The 17,440-nt window shown below is 36.4% G+C and overlaps 1 protein-coding gene across 3 annotated transcripts in view; it reads right to left on the reverse strand.

Annotated features, from left to right (window-relative positions):
• Nucleotides 1–17,440, reverse strand: part of PCSK5 (proprotein convertase subtilisin/kexin type 5) — a 496,629-nt gene that overhangs the window by 329,122 nt on the left and 150,067 nt on the right. The gene's annotated exons all lie outside the window — the stretch shown is intronic.

Below are 17,440 nucleotides of genomic sequence, written 5' to 3' on the forward strand. Positions count from 1 at the left end.
TAACCTGATATTTAATCCATTCACTGAATTATTCTTTTCAGGTACTGAATGCTTTATTTTTGAAGTTTTTTTTTTCAAATCCCCCCAGTTAATTTGAATAGTCAATTTTTCTTAAAAATGCTTTTCAATGTTTATTTCTTGATACAAATAAATTATATACAAATAATAATTCTAAGTAGGTGAATCTATTTCTGCTATTTGTGATTTTTTACTGGCTTGTCTTTATGGCAATGTTTACTCCATGCAGTTGGTGAATTGTCCATTTAGAAGATCATGCTGTTTAGGCTTTTATCTTTGAATTCTTTGAGGATAGTATGGAAAACTCATTTAAAACTGATTTAAATTCACTTCTAACACATGCCTTGGGTCACACCAACCAGGACCTGTTCCACCAAATTAAATCTGTGGGCCATATGAGTAATGTGGATTACAGGTGCAAATTCCACAAGAACTGTGAGTTATTCTCAAAAGCAGTTATATATTTATTCCTTTGCCCCATCTATTAACCAGGGAGAGAAAGTCAAACATATCCTTTCACTTCCCATGTAGGATTTCTTTTTCTGTGTTTATTGCACTGAAGACAGTACGTCAGGGGTTCCACTTTATGCAGAAAGCTTCTCTCAGCCCTTTGGACCAAAGCTTTGTCTCCTGCTATCTCTGGACTTTTAAAATTCAGCTCCAGGCTGGTTGGGATTGGTTAGTCACCCTGGGAAATGCCTGGTGTTGCTCATCTAGTTTATAGATTTGAGGTTTCTCAGAGAAATACCCTAGCACCCCATTAGCTCAACCATGCACTAATAAGTTCTTTAATATTTTCCTATGAGTTTTAGATATACTGTGGGAGGAAAGATTTAATTGAATATCTGTTCTACCATATTACTAAAAAAATAGAAGTAACTTGTTCTCTATTTCTAAACGCCCTGTACATACTATGTGCATCATTCATGTACAGTGAATGTTTGTAGGTGAAGAACACAGTGAATATTTTCCTTATAAAAACATTTCTTCTGTACAGGGCCCTACATCATGATATGTGGACTATTTTGAGGAGACAGGCAAGTTATACTCTACTGCTGACACATACATTTTAAATATCAGTTAAATCATGTATTTCAGCATACTGTAATTGAGGGTCCAAATTGCAGCTCAACTACATTTAAACAGCCCACTCTTCAGATGACAATGATCATTATTCCAAGTAAAGTACTAGTCATCTTTTTTATTTATATCTTAGTTAGACTCTGTTTTTACATGGATTTTAAATAGATCATAGAACAATGGATATATCATCATGACCTATTCAAATATGTGATCATGACTCAATTTCTTCCTTCTCCCAAAAAACAAAGGGTGGTCAACAAAAAGTATATTCATGATGTCAGTAAATATGAAAGTCACAAAACAAACAAAACTGTTTCTCAGATGCAGTTTTCTTCAGAGATGACTGAGTGTGAGCATTTAAAGTATTTTTAGCATAAGAAGAAAGACTTAGTAGATTTTAGTCTAGAAAACAATATACTTGTTAGATTAAGCTTGGATCCACATGTACCTAAATAAAAATTTTACTATCCAAGTCACATACAATGTTCTTTGGAAAGAAAATGAGTCACCTGTTTAACTTTCTTACATATGTTCACAATATTACTATGAAACATATTTTCTGAGACCTCTAAAAGATAATCCAATTATGTAAATTATAAGGACATATAAATCAAGGACTTAAATTGAATAGCATCTAAAATAAAGTACATGCAGGGAAACTAGAAATTAAAAATGCATCAGTTCTCTGAATCCCTTAAGGATATTGTTATGTCTGCCCTAGTAAGTGTAAAATGTTGTGTTATGTAACAGTATGTATTACACAATTTTTACTTGAATAAACGATTTTGGCTCTTAAGGAGCATCTTGATTTAAAAATCACATCTGTTTTTGTCCTTTCCCTTTTTCTTACTCAGAAATATAAGTTTTCTCATCTGCTACATTACCTATTCCCAACAAGAAACCACTGTAATTATAGGTCTCAAGTTTTACCTTGGCTATCTGATTGAGAAGATGGAAAATCAGATCAGAGTGCCTGTTAACTCATTTCTATGATATTGTGAACTCATACAAGTGAAGTGAGGCTAGAATATAAATTTGCGGGGTCCATTACATCTTGCTACATCGTAAAATACTGCCTTCACACCTTTGTTTGCTTTCTCCTACTCTAGTCACACTGCTTTATAATTTTTTTTTTATTTCATATGAGTTAGTAGGGATGGAAATATTAACTCATTTGAGATTTACCATGAATCTGAAGGTAAGATGTGAACAAGCTCAGCAATGAATCAGAAGCATCAGGACACATGCATACCATCTCTGGTTAGTGATCACTACACTGCTTGAAATTATACTTGTATGGAATCAAGCAGTGGCAAGCTGGAGAAAGACTACTTTCTATGTCTTTTCTTTCTTAGAACAAACATCTTTGCTGTTCACGGATTCTGTCTCCAGGCTCCCGCCCCACTGGTTCTAGTCCCTTTGACATCTGATGAGTCCATTCTCCTTGGCATGTTTTGATTTGATTTTGTTTAAATCTGAATGAAAACCTTCCATCTGAGCTTACTTCAAAAGTCCCCTTCGAAAGGGACAGGAGAGCAAGAATAGTGATATCTTTGAGGTATTCTCCAATATATCATGCAGAGCTTTTCTTTCTGATTGCTTGTACAGCTCTTGATAATATTACCACTTTGTTTATATCACCCTCTCCACTTCTCAAAGTATTTTAACCTCATCTGGTTCTCACTTCAACTCTGCAAAGTAAGCAAAACAGACACTAGTTCTCTTACTGCAAGAAATGTAGTCAGTCATAGTGATTAGTAGGTATAAACTGTGATGGGGCATAGATAAATTAATGCTTTTCACTCTTGCAGCAAGACTCACAGGGGCCCATATTCCTAAGTCTTTGAATGATGGCCAAGATTTCTTGACTTCCTTGCTACTACCCTACTAATTCTGTAAGGTAGAGGCAACTATTTCCTCATTAGTATTGATGACAACATATTTGACAATATATTTTAGAACTAAAACTAAACTAAATTATTCAACTTGAGTTATAAGGAGCAAATGCTGAGAATCTTAAAAATGAAAACTTCAGAAGAATGGAAAATAGCTGAAAATAGATTTTCACTCTATCTCCAGTGAAAAGCTTAAGGAACATATTGGCAGCAGGGAGGTGGCGGGGGCGGCGGGGGGAGGTGGGGAAGGGTAAATGAAAATTTTTAGGGAGGAAAACAATCACACAGTCAACTTTCTGATAAGTTTTTGTGAGACTATTAAGATAATAGCTTCTGATGTGATAACAATTAAACATAGTCGCTGGGGCTTCCATGATACTAAATTTTTTTAATATACTAGGAAGAAATTCAGGAAAATTCATTCACAATAACTGCTATGGATTGAAAGTTTCTGTCCATCCTATCCCAAGCCACATATGGAAACCCTAATCCCATTGTGAGGATATTTGGAGATGAGGCCTTGGGGAGACAACTCGGTGATGAATGGTAGTATCACGATGGAATGAGTGCCTGTATAGGAAAAGACACAAGAGAACTGACTTCTCTCCCTCTGCCATGGAAGAAGGCAGCCATCTATGAGCCAAAGGCCAAATCTGCCAGCACCTTAATATCAGAATTCCCAGCCTCCAGGACTGTGAAAAATAAATGTTTGCTGTCTAAGCCAGCCAGCCTACTCCGTTACAGTAGCCTAAATTAAGACAGTGAAGGGCACATAAGATATGGTTGTATTCACAGGCCTTTTGATTGCCTAATATTGAAAGAAATTTAAACATGAACTTAAATTATGACAGTTTTTATACCTAGCAATGCACATTATGAATCCTCATTTTGGCTCTCAGGAGTAATGTATACAATATTTGAAGAGATTAATAAAAGCATTCATCAATTGCTCCAAAGCCTAACAGATACATTGCTGGCAAGGAAAGAAAATGAAAAAATACAGTATTAGAACATTACATAATAACAGAATACTACTAAGAATTGGCATCAGAAATACAATATGCAAATGACTAGCAAGTATTCAAAAAAAGGTGCAGAATATTTCTGTTGGATGGTTAAAATTATTGTCAATCTGACACACACACATGAATACACCTGAAAACTTGGAAAATATGAATAAGGTGTGTAAATTGCATTGATGTCCTTTTCCTGGCTTTGATATTTTGTTATAATTATACATGTTGCTACCACTGGGGGAATTTAGGTGAAGGATATGGGGGACCTTTACTATTTTTTAAACTCGCTGTGAGTTTATAATTACTCTAAAGTTTAAAAATCATTGTAGGTTTGAAGAATTTGTACAGTTATTTATAATATTGATTGTAATCCAAGAAGAATATTTCAGTCAGCACCTAAAATACTGAAAATAAATAAATCTCAAGTGGTCAAACTGTTTTAGGATTTTTTCTCACCTCTGCCACTTTCCTTCCTCCTTAACTTCCCCAGTCTAGGAATATTACTTAATCGTTGTTAAATAAATTCACTGTTAAACATACTAGCTCACGTTTAAAGGAAAGAATAAATAGCTTGGTTTATTAGAAGACCTAGTTCTTTACCTCACTTCTGTTGCTTTCTCAACTATAATGTTGCATGGAATGATGAAGTTCAATAAAATCCACAGCAGGTTAACTCACACACACTTGTGTATATATAAAAGATAACCCTATTGTATGGCAAAGAGAACTATATTCAGTATTTTGTAACAATCTATAAGGGGAAAGAATTTGCAACACAGACACATTACATGGAGTAAAAACTTGTTTGTGTATATATATGTATGTGGGCTTTTCTGGGGGCTCAGACTGTAAAGAATCTGCCTGCAATGCAGGAGACACAGGTTTGATCCCCGGGTCAGGAGGATCTCCTTGAGAAAAGAATGGCTACTCATTCCAGCATTCTCGCCTGGAGAACTCCATGACAGAAGAGCCTGGTGGGCTACAGTCCATGGGGTTACAAAGAGTTGGATACGACTCAGGGACCAACACTTCATATGGATGTACGCGTGTGTGTGTGTGTGTGTATAAGTCACTTTGTTGTATACCTGAAACTAACATAACATTGTAAATCAACCATTGTTTGTTTGTTGTTTAGGTAGTAAGTCATGCCTGACTTTTTTGTGATCCCATGGACTGTAGCCTGCCAGGCTCCCCGTCCATGGGATTTCCCAGGCAAGAATACTGGAGTGGGTTGCCATTTCCTTCTCTTGGGAATTTTCCCGGCCCAGGGATCAAACCCACATCTCCCACTTGGCAGGTAGAATCTTTACTACTGAGCCACCTGGAAAGTCCAAAAACAGCAATACTTCAATTTTTTTTAAAAAGCCTACAGTAGGCATTTTTATACATGTGTTTGTATATAGTGGCTGACCAAGAGGTAGGCTTTTCATCAGCCTACCTCTCTTCCTACCCTTATCTTATAGATCAGTGACAATGTCAAAGCACTGGGTATGAGAGATCCCTCTGATGAAATTCATTAATCATGATGATTAAATTGGGCCCTTTTACTTGACTCCATGGTTGATATTCTAAATTTACCCCACCATGCTTTTCAACTCTTTTTTGCTTTACTGATTACTATTTTGATTTACTGAGTTCCACATGTTACTTGAGCTTATTTCTATGAATTCACATTGCCATGCCTGTCTATATCCCCTAGTAATTCTGTGATGCTATTCCTTCCCCACTGGATCTATTAAGAACCCACCACCCTGCTCTTCCAGCTCCTTAAGCTCTTATCAGAAGGTTCTGTTCAGTCTCTGAAAATTACACAAACTAGTTTTTACTCCATGTAGTCAAAGCTTTGGGAACAGTCTGATCTCATTTTTCACCACAAATGGGAGCCTGAGACATTATCTCCCTTACCCCTTGACTACAAATATTCATAAATTAATCATTCCTGTTGATTCTTTTTAGATGTGCTTTTAGTGAGCTGAGAGTCAAGTGTCTTCTCTTGAAAGTTCATAAATGTAAAAGAAAAAAAAAAAAAAGAAAGTTCATAAATGTGGATCTGGAGGCTCCAACTCGTCCCTGGAGCTGGAGGGACAACATGATGCCCATCTTTTCTACTGGACATCTGTCTCCTTTACTAGGATAATTACTATCTACAATTCCAGCACAGAGAAATGTAAAGTTTATTTTTAGGTAAGCAATGAACTCTGTCAGGAATGCTATTTTATTTTTATTTTTTTGAAAATTATTAAAGTACTTACCAAGAATTCTTTTAGTTAACAATATTACTCCCTCCCAGCTCTTCCTTCCACCCTCCTTCCATTTGCCCTTCTCCCTTTCTCAAGTCCAGATAATCTACATCCTATGTCCCAGGCATCTTCTTAACAAGGGGCATATAGAGCTAAAGTATCTAAAGTTATGGCACTCACAGTCTTGGTGGGGAAAAGTCTGAGTAAAGGATTAGCAAAAGATTTTCTCCTCATCTATGGAAAAATTACTTTAAGATTCTAGCTCTATTTCCCTTGGTATCTGAAAAAGGTGGAATGTCAGCTACCAAACACCACCATTTATGGTTAAAAAAAAAAAAAGCACTGAGCTTTAATTAGTGAGTGACCATGAACTGGGAGGTCTGTGGCCAGAACAATAAACACACGGTGAGGAGTCGTGGCTTTGGGCTTCTGAGAGAAGACACTGGAAACTGAGTGAGTGTGACCTTCCGTGCGTGGCCCTTGAAGCTCTGTTCATAGGCAAGTGCAAGAAATATTGTTCTCAAGAGCATGGGGCTTCTAGGGCAACGGGACGCTCACACTTTCCTTTCTAGCACACCAGTAGTGTCTCCTGGGTGTCACTTGGGTCATGGTGGGGGGACAGGGGAAGAGTAAAAAATAGTCCTGGAGCTGGTGAGCAGTCCTCCTGAAGAAAATAGCCAATACTGCCTTACAAAAACATTATATTTCTATCCATCTAATTACCACTTGTGGCTTAAAGAGTCCTGTGATTTCAATTAACCAATGAACTAAGATCACTGACAGGGGTGTTGTAAGATGTATGCAAATAATTACCAAGTATTGAGGTACACACTGATCAAGGTTTATGTATAAGGTGTTACAGAAATTTCAGCTCTAAAAGTTCTGACTTCAGGTTGGTGTTTGTGAAAATGTTTGGTATGCAGCCTAAACAACTGTCTCCTCCTTACACCTGAACTGATTTTTCCTGTAATTCTGCATCCTCGTAATTATAAGAAAATTTCATAATTAGAACTCATGAAAGCATGAAATATGAAGAATATACTGAGTGTGTATACCAGGAGACTGGAAAAAGATCTATAAAGATAATGAAAGAAATAATGACCTGTATCAAATTATAATTTTGATTTTTCTGGTCTATTTCTTTCCATACATATTTCTTTCCTACAAATGTATACTGAAAACCACTTCATATAAATATTTCTAAAGTAGCAAAAATAAGACCAGGATGCTAGAATGTACCTTACACGGAGAATATTTCAATTTTACCCATGGTCCTGTATATAGGCAAATTCTCATTTTATAAATATTATAATGACCTAGTGAAGTGTGTGTAATGAGACAACTCCCATGTCCTGGTTCATAATTAACTAACTTTTCTGTGTCATTCATTCAGCAAATATTTATTGAGTACCTAATACATCCTAAGGAATGTACTAGTCACTAAGGATTCAAATAGTGGGAAAAATAGCCATGATATAATGTATTTTCAATGAATTCTGTTGGCTTAGAAATCCTGAATAATAGGTAATAATTCACAAGTCTCTGTTCATTTAGCAGTAAACTATTTAACATTCTGCTTCTATTTGCTTTTGCTAAAATATTCAGGTAAAGATACCATTCAATGTCTATACATCGTGAAATAGGCTAAAAATATTTGTTTTGCTCAAAATCTTTTAATGATTGACTGATGGAGAAATGTGATCTTATAAATATTTGACTTCAATTTGCTTGAAACTGCTTCAATATCATGAATGAACTGTCAAAACACTTAAAGATGTGAGTTGTATTTTGCAGGGAATAATAATCTAAAATAGATGACTATTACAGAATCCTATTTATACAGTAGGTAAACTGTGGCCCCGACGTCTGAGGAGCTGGGTGGTGCTTAGTCCCAGGGTCCCCCTGAACTTGAGAAAGAGGTCCTAAAGTATAGATAAGTAACTCAAACACCTTCTTTTCACTGGGTGATCATCACTTCAGCTCAGCTCCACCAAGCACCTGCCAGCCCTTCTGTTTATTGACAGCTATTCTTGGTTCTCTCTGTAGAGTCCATCAGAATTATTTCCTTACATATTGGAAAGTTATCAACATTATGGAGGTATGAAACCAACAATTAAGAAATGCCTCCCTCCAAAACATATAATTTATCATAATTCCTACTTATCAGTTCAGCATTTTAGCACAGAAATAATATTTCATTTAGAAACAACATAAGGAATGGGTCTTTATTACGATGGCATTTGCATAAGTTTATGAGCAGGGGCTGGCAAGCATTTTCTGTAATGGGCCAAATAGTAAATATCTCAGTCTCTGTTATATATCCTTTTTTTTTTTCTAAACCCTTTGAAAATGTGAAAAATATTCTTAGCTAGAAAATTAACAGATTCACCTGCATTGTACAGTTTGATAAATTTCTGGTTTCTAGGTATGCAGGGTAAATACAGCCATAGCCATTTATGTCTTCTTGGTAACCAAAAACACATGCTTCTGTGTTTTCTACCTCCACTTCCTACGATTTGATACTAATACTGAATATTTTTTAATGTAAATTCATCAACTCAATAGCTATTATGTATCATTCATATCCAGTAGTTAATTTCCATTTGAAAGAATGCTTTATGTAATTCGCAGTTTAGACATCAAATCAACAAACGGTAAGGTTCCCTTATTTATTTATTATTAGATAATCTCAACTAAGTTCTCATAAATTTAATTTAATTTGATTTCTCCAATAACCTTACACTGCATGTACTTTTATCTCTCTTATAGGGAAGGAAATGGAGATTGCTATGGGCTAAGTTTTCACCGAGGTAATCCAGCCAGTTTACTGCAAAAGAACTTGAACCCAGATCTCCTGATATCAAGTCCTATTGTTTCCACAACAGCAAATGCATAATCAATTTATGGAAAAACATGCATCTATCTTCAGGCGCACACACACTCAGCAGAACCAATAACGTCATAATGACTTGGGACTTTTTCTGAGAGGAATGCTCACAAGTACACCTTTGAAGCTATTTGGATCACTGCCCACAGGTTCTTTTTAAATTGGGTATCATAGTGATTAGGATTCCTAACTAAGCAAGTAAAAATGATATTCACAAATGATCCTACCCCTAATAAAATCACTGCGGACTCAAGCAGCCCCAGCCTTTTCAGTGCTAGAAACTTTTTATCTTTGCATAAATATAAAATGCAAACAGTACAAGGCAAATCAAGCAAACAACTGCCTAATGAACTTGCAAAAGACACAGGATTTCATACAATCAATGAAAATAATATTCGAGAATAGCTTTAATCACTCTGAAAGCTTTTGCTGAAAGAGGATCCAGAAGAGCGAGATTTAGTGAAAATGGAACACGGCTGGCGACGTGACAGTGGCTTTAAATGAGAATGATTTGTCAATAAAATGATTCCAAATGGCCCTTGGAAAAACCGATAAAGATTTTTATAAACTGAGTCTGTTTATTACTCTACTAAAATTCAAATTTCATAATATTACATAAAAACTACAACTTTAAACATGATTCATTTTTGTTTGATGTAAGAATGGCTATAGCTGCCTGTTTTGTTAGATAATAAACTACATGTATTTTCATCATTTTAGTTTTATTGTTTAAAATAAAACACCATTTGTACCGTTCATTACAAGACTCTGGCCCCAATTTAAGGGGATTCATTTTTAGCATTTTCTCCTCCCAACACCCATTTATTTCAGTAATGAGTCCCTCATGCACAGCTTCTCCAAACCAGGAGGGCTGTAGATAAGTAAGAGAGTAAGGAACTTGCTCTCCTCTCTTGAGAGGGGAGAAGCAGAAGCAGTCACAGAGTTCAAGTCACGTCCAGAACTGGCTTGTTATCTTGACCTTCCCTGTATATTCTATGCAAGTCCCTTTCCATAGCCTAAGTGCTTTTTTCTTGTCACTGGAATGCACAAGCTGTTTATACCAAAACAATCATGAGAAGGCTACTCCCCCATGAATACAATGTGATAATAGAAAATGTCAGGCCCTAAATCGCATGATCAGCAACAGTAAGATTTCCCTTGAAGTAGTCATGCAGTTTCTTAAGTTTGGGGTGAGGTTCCTATTTCCTTAGTTCACACATTACTTGCTTCGGCTTAGGTGTGAGACCACATGGACGGACACAGGGAAGGTCTGTGGCTGGCTGTCATTATGTCTGGTTTTCTTTATTAAAATTAGACACTGTGACACTCTTTATGTCCCACAAGAAATGAGTTCATAGAATGCCACTGGGTGATATTTAAGAACTTCTTGGTTTTGTATCTAAACATTTTAGAATATAAAAGAAAACAGCATGTGCTAATGCTACTACTAGGTTCTTTTCTAGCATTCAGATCTATTCAACTCTTTAGACTCCAAAAAAAAAAAAAAAAAAAAAAAAACAAGATAAAAGAAAACAACTGTATTGAGAAAGATATTTGGGGTTAAAGCATTTATTTATAGTATTCTTCATTATCTTCCCTCCGTAATAGTTCTAGAAAATGTAGTAGCTGGAGGTGACAATCTCAGAAATAGGAAATCTTTGTGGCAAAATTAACAAACATTCTCTCAAGAGTGATCATTTTCTAACTTGTCCCCAAGCACTCCCTTTTTCAACAGATTTTTTTCCCCCTTCAAGTCTCAGGTCATTGAAATCACTAAACTGTCTCCTTCCAACATTTCTGACAACATTTTCTGTTCAGTGACCATCACGGGGACAGCAGGTGGACAACCAGGAAGGCAATCACAGGCCAGTTAAATCTCAATGAGGTAAGAAACTTTGTGAAGGGTGGAAAAGAAATTTAAACAGATTAGTTAGAAGAGGCACTCTTGGACGTAGTATGTGTTCGATAACCATCAGTCAATAGCTCAGACAATCATAAAACTGTGTCCTTTTCAAAGGGAGAAAAGCAAAATGACTTGGCAAACATTTTCTATTCCTCTCTCTCTGCCACTTTAAAATGGAAGAATTCTGGATCCTTGCTGTTAACCAAATGGCATTTACAGCTCTCAGTTGGCATGGGGCAGCTGAGAATCTAAAACGAGGAATGCTTATTCCATTTCCATTTCCATGGAAACCAGTCACCAACTGGTGAAAACAAGGTAGATCAAATTTTTGAACAAGAATGTTGAAATAATCACTGTTTTAAAACTTTTCTCTTGCCTTGGGATGGAAAGCATATTGTAATCTCAGGAACACACCAAGATGCATGTTCACCAATGTTTTGTCATAATTCTTTTCATAATCACAGTAATGATTGTATTCGTAGGAGTTTTTTGGGTCATTCTTTGAAGGACAGATTGCTATAAATCCAATAAATAAATCATATAATAAAATGCAAAATTAAATGATCTTTTAAGGGCTTTTAAAAAAATCAAGATAACCTTATAGCAATTAAGTAAACCTAAGAATGCCTTTCAAAATTTATGATCATTGTTCCTCTTCTCCTATGTCCTCCTAGCAAATGCATGAGGAAAGAAATGTGGTAATTTCCATAGAATGGCTAGACTCTGATCAGTTTTCTTGAACAGATTCAGAAGGGATATTCAATCTTTTGACACTCGCCTATGAAAATCTGACTTTGAAAAGACTCTTGAAGCAACCAATTGTTACAGAGTGTAGATGAACTCCCTAAGCTCTGGGATCCATTTAGTTTTTCCAAGAGAATTTCAGACTCGTACCCTCCCCTGGTCCCACTAAAATCCATATACCACTCCCACTGTTTCCACTTTTAGAATATAAACATTCCAAACTGGGTAGAAGCGATTTCCCCTGGAGAAATAGGAGGAAAAGTGTCAATGATTCATTTCATTCACAGCTACGTTGCTAAGTGTTGCTGATGATAAAACCTGTAAAGCGGTGCTAATACCCTGCATTATCACATGGGCTAGTAGGGCCTATAGTATCCTGAACATTAAGAATGCATTATCTGTAATTCTCCTTGGAAAAAGGAAGCAAACTTCAAGGAGCTATTTTTGTCTCCATTTTTGTCTCCATTTTATATATAGGAGACAATTAAGTCCCCCAGTGGCAAAAAGACTTGTCCCAAGTTATTCCTATAACCGTTTAGTGTGTCTCCCCATATCAGACTTTTACATTCACAGTCACACTGCTCAGACACCCTTCCCTAATTCCAGCTTGTATTCCTAGTTCAAACACATCATCATGTCTAATTCCTAATCTCTAGATTAATTCTAATCTCCTCATATCAGTAAAAGATAAACATAATTGGAAATGTCTGACCTCAATCATTATTATTTTTTGAGCATGAAGAACGCATGTATGATTATTTTTAATTTTTCAGCTAAATTCTAAATCTGAAGCTGTTCCTTAAGTTGGTCCAATTATTTCTGATTTGCTTCTTTCCAAGGTATGCTAAATATTTAAGCAGTTTGACCTTAATTTTTAAGATCAACATTGTAGTTAATAAATGAGAAGACAATAAGAAGAAAGATTTTTAAGTGTAATGAGATGGAAAGATAGATTTTCACTAGATTTCAAATCTCTAAAGGAATTATCTCAAAAGTTCCATTAATCAGTAATAAATGTGCATGGTCTATTTTTACCATTTCATACTAAAATTACTCTGTGAAAACAATTTTTTAGGCTTATACTACTTGATTTACCTCCTTGTTTAAAGAAAATATCTGAAAGAAAAAAAATTAAATCAAATTTTAATTAATTTATAATTTCCTGATGGCTAAGAATTAACGATCAATTGATATCAATGAACATGGCTCCATATAACTTACAATGTTTTCTTTCCATGAAAATTTTACTCTGCTATTCAGAGTTGAAATGAAGCTCCTTAATTTTATCTAAGGAAAATACTAACAAGTACGCATATAAAGGGAAGATTTCCTCCTTTTACTGAAACTGTTATTTATAGTCACTTGAGGCAGGAGAATATTGAGGGCAGGAGGAGAAGGGGGTGACATAGGACGAGATGGTTGTATGGCATCACTGACTCAATGGACGTGAGTTTGAGCAAACTCCAGGAGATAGTGAAAGACAGGGAAATCTGGCATGCTTGGGGTCAATGGGGTCACAAAGAGTTGGACAGGACTTAGCAACTGAACAATAAAGACAAATAGAAACAAAAATGGCTGTTAGGGCAATTTTACTCAACAACTTGGAATATTAGAATAAGGACAAATTAAAATAAATTTAAATCTTTTATTTCTGACACTGGTTTTAAATTCTTCACCACATTTCATGGTCTTTTTTCCTTCCCTGGTTTTCTCAAGGAATAAAGGGGCAATGATCTTGCCACAGAGCAGAGATATAGGGAAACTCAGCTTTCAGTTGTGTTAAATTAGTAATAATCATAATGCATATCAAGATTACACCTTAGAGTTAACAACTACAAAGCATGGCAGAATGATAATCACCTATTGCATGTCTATTATTCACCAGTGTCCAACACAAATGAAGCATGCTATTTTCAGAGAGCTGTAAAAAAATTTAGTTAAAACTAGAGCATAATGCAATATTAGTCAAAAATAGAGGATACGTTATGAATTCTTTGCATATATCTCAAGAGTTTGGACTCGGTCACAAAGGGCTTGAAGACAGAGTAAAAACATGTTCAGATTTGTAATTTAGATAAGAGGCTCTAGGAAAAATAAGAAATTTATGACTTCTCTTAACTAAAAAGAAAAAAACAAAATGGGTAAACAGGAAGATGCTTTTTATTCCAAAGCTTGCAAGGAGCTCACTAATACCAAGGCACTTCCAGCCACCACACATTCTCTTTGTAATGATTATTCCCTCTCATCAGTCATTTTTCAAGACTCAGGTCAAATGCCACAGCTCCAGAAGACTTCACTATAATGTCTACCTACCTCCAGTGACAGCTCTTCTAAACCTTATTCCTCTGGTCTGTAGCACTGTTTTACAATGGTCTACTTGGTTCTGTATAAACAGAAGTCTTTATTTCAAATCTGATTTTAGGAGGAATGTTGTTCAGTTGCTAAGTCGTCTGCCACTCTTTTGCCACTCCGTGGACTGCAGCTCGTCAGGCTCCTCTGTCCATGGGATTTCCCAGGCAAGAATACTGGAGTGGCTTGCCATTTCCTTCTCCAGGGGAGATCGAACCTGTGTCTCCTGCATTAGCAGGTGGATTCTTTACCACTGAGCCACCAGGGAAGCCTTTTAGGAGTAAACTACCAGTAAAATAGATTTTAATGAGGTTTTTTAAAAAGGGGAGTGGTGTAGTTGAGGAAGAAGGAACTGTACCCATTCCACACAGCCTCCTGACTGACAGAGAGCCTATTAAGATTGATCAACAGGCTCCAGGCTTCCATGAAACACAAAAAACAAAGGGTCTCCAAATTGCATCTTGCCTAATAGCTTGTTTTTACTGTATCAGTTTAGTAACTGATCACTGCATTAGTTAAATGGTGGGTTAAATATTAAATTTCTACATATTCTAGGTATATTACTAGTTTGATTTTTAAGTGCCATTCTCCTAGTAAGTATTCAGAAGGTCTTTTCTGAATGAAACTGTTTGTCATAATATAAGCACTAGATTCTCAAAAATAACTACAATTATTGCCATGAATTAAAAGTGTTCATTATTTATCAATACTATATTCAAAAACAGCACCTGGTATCATGTTCCAAATCAGAGTGCATGATGTGATACAAAGAGCACACATTTGGAAGATTCACTTTCATAAGCTATGTGAACCTGCCTTGAATTTTATTTTCCTCCCCTGGAAAAACAGGGACACCGGTGTTACTTCATTTCAGTTTCTTTGCTGCAACTGAGTTAAGCAGAAAAGCAGTTTGTTCAAAAGACACAGTGAAGCTGAGAATCAGAATGGTTGGGAGCATGGAATTAACAAGATGGAGGCGAAGGATCAAGAAAAACACCCGGCTGTTCTATGAGGAAGGACCTGCTGGGAGAAAGAGGGGCTGTGGAGAAAGAACATAAGCAAGTGAGGGAGAGTTTACCTGGCCTTCTCTTTCATCAGCTTGCACATGGGCTACCTATCTTTAGCATCTAGACTACATGGCCCTTGACCAAGACTAGAGCAGGGGAGGATGAGCAAGTCACTACTGAATCTGGCAATTCTAGCCACTATACTGGAGAGTAGTTTTGGCTCTCCATCAAGATTCAAAAGACAGAACATTCCTTACACACAAAAAACAACGCAGACACTGGGGGCCCAAACACTACCTGCTACCTATCTGATATGAATTTTTACAAGTCAAGTGAGAATATATGTAAAAATGCTTTGTGAACTGTAAAGTTCTAAATAAATTATTATCCTTGGTAGATGGTGCCTCTATATTTGAGAAAATGAAATCTGAAATGTCTTGGAAGGACTAATGCCAGGTGAGGGAATCAGAAAATCTGCTCTTTTTTCTTATCTCTCTTGGAAAACATATAATGACCCTGATGAACTCTATTTAGACTTTGCTGAGTTTATAGCTCAAGGGAAAAACAGCCAAGGTTTCTTTACGGGACAAAGTTGTTCTCCGCTCCCCCACCTAAATCATGTACCAAACTCATCAAAGCTATAGAACTGTTCACAGAGAAACCAAACAAGTAGATTGTGTATACTGGGCTTCAAAAATTATCATAATTACATAGCCGTGAATGTTCAAGTATGAACAACATGAAGTGCTTGTCCGTGTATCAGCACAGGTATGCTTTTGGAGGGTATGGCTCAAAACATCCTCTCAGTGTATAAAAGGATCATTCAATTTTATTTAACAACTTATCTAACAGTTACTTGGGCCTCCCTCCTCCATTCACATTGTCCTGGCTTACTGCAAATACATGTGTGGGAAATCTATGTGTATTATATTCATAAAGATTTGAGAAGCTTCTGCATTTAAAAACATGTGAATTTAAGATGAGTACCATTGTTAGCAAAGTCTATTTTCTGAGCATCAGAAAAAACATTTCCCTAATAAGAAACAAGGAAAAAACATTAACAGATATGAAGTTGTGGGTATTTTGTTTCAACCAGGATGAATTAAACAAGGGTTAGTAGACCTAGTTGAAATAAGTTTTACAATGGAGATTCTAACAGAAGCTCATAGAAACATTATCAGAAAATTGGATGATAATAAATGGCATCAACTGATATAAAAACAGTACATACGATCATACAGTTTGAAAGAAAGAATATCCATATAACTTGTAATGGCATACCTGAATAACTGTTCAGATTTGCATCTGAGTTACAAACATTTCAACAAATATGAATAAACACTCCTACACATGAATGAACCCCAGCAAAATGGGTCTCGTCCCCATACTTCCATGTTGTAGAATGTGGTTCTACCATTATAAAGCCATCAGCATTACTCTCTGTAGAGCAATTTGATACAAATTCAGCACAGTGAAAAATTAAGCCACAGTTGCCATGGCACCTCTATATCAGGGAGAACTACTGTCACAGTAACTGGGGCCTCCATTGTCCCAAAGATGGTAATGCTTCAAAGTGAAGACGATGAGATGAGGCAAATGCATGGTTGTTCATGGAGCTACTTCTGAGATGGTCCTTCACTTCGGGATTCCTTTTGCTCCCTTTGAATTAAATTTCAGTCAAATCAAGACCTCTAATTCTTTTCCATTCAAATCCCAGTTCTTTCTCAAATGCTCCATTACCCAGTCTCCCACAGCACTCCTTCCATGATGTGTGAGATGGGTGGATAAGAGAAAGAAAAAAACAATCAAGGGGTTTTGTTTCAAATATTCCTTTCTCCTTTGAGAAGCATGAAAGGGATCTGTCCTTCCTTTAGGAAAGAATTAAACTGTATGAAAGAGTCAGCCAATGAAATTGGTAACACAAGTCGCAGTTAAAACTGCTGAATCACTCAAGTTCCAGCCAGATTCACCCAGTACAAACTATATAAACTGGTGCCAAGACCAGGAGGTTGTGAGTGACAAATGTGTTCTTCTGCATAATGGCAATATAATGCCACAGCCTATGGGAAGGTTAACCAGAATTGGGGTGGGGGGGTGGTGGGGGCGGGAAGAGAGAAATCTGTGATATGAGGAGGGGAGATGTTAGAGGGTTGGGGAGAAAATAAAAGTCTATATTTGGTAATCAGGATAGGTGTGGGAGGGAGGTGATTGAGTGAGAATCAACCTCAGAAAGGGAAAATCAAGCAAGAGCATAAAGGTCATACAAAATCTTTAGTAGTCAGCTACTCTCAGCCCAGG

The sequence above is a fragment of the Cervus canadensis genome, chromosome 14 (genome assembly GCF_019320065.1).
Source record: "Cervus canadensis isolate Bull #8, Minnesota chromosome 14, ASM1932006v1, whole genome shotgun sequence".
Classification (NCBI taxonomy): Eukaryota; Metazoa; Chordata; class Mammalia; order Artiodactyla; family Cervidae; genus Cervus; species Cervus canadensis.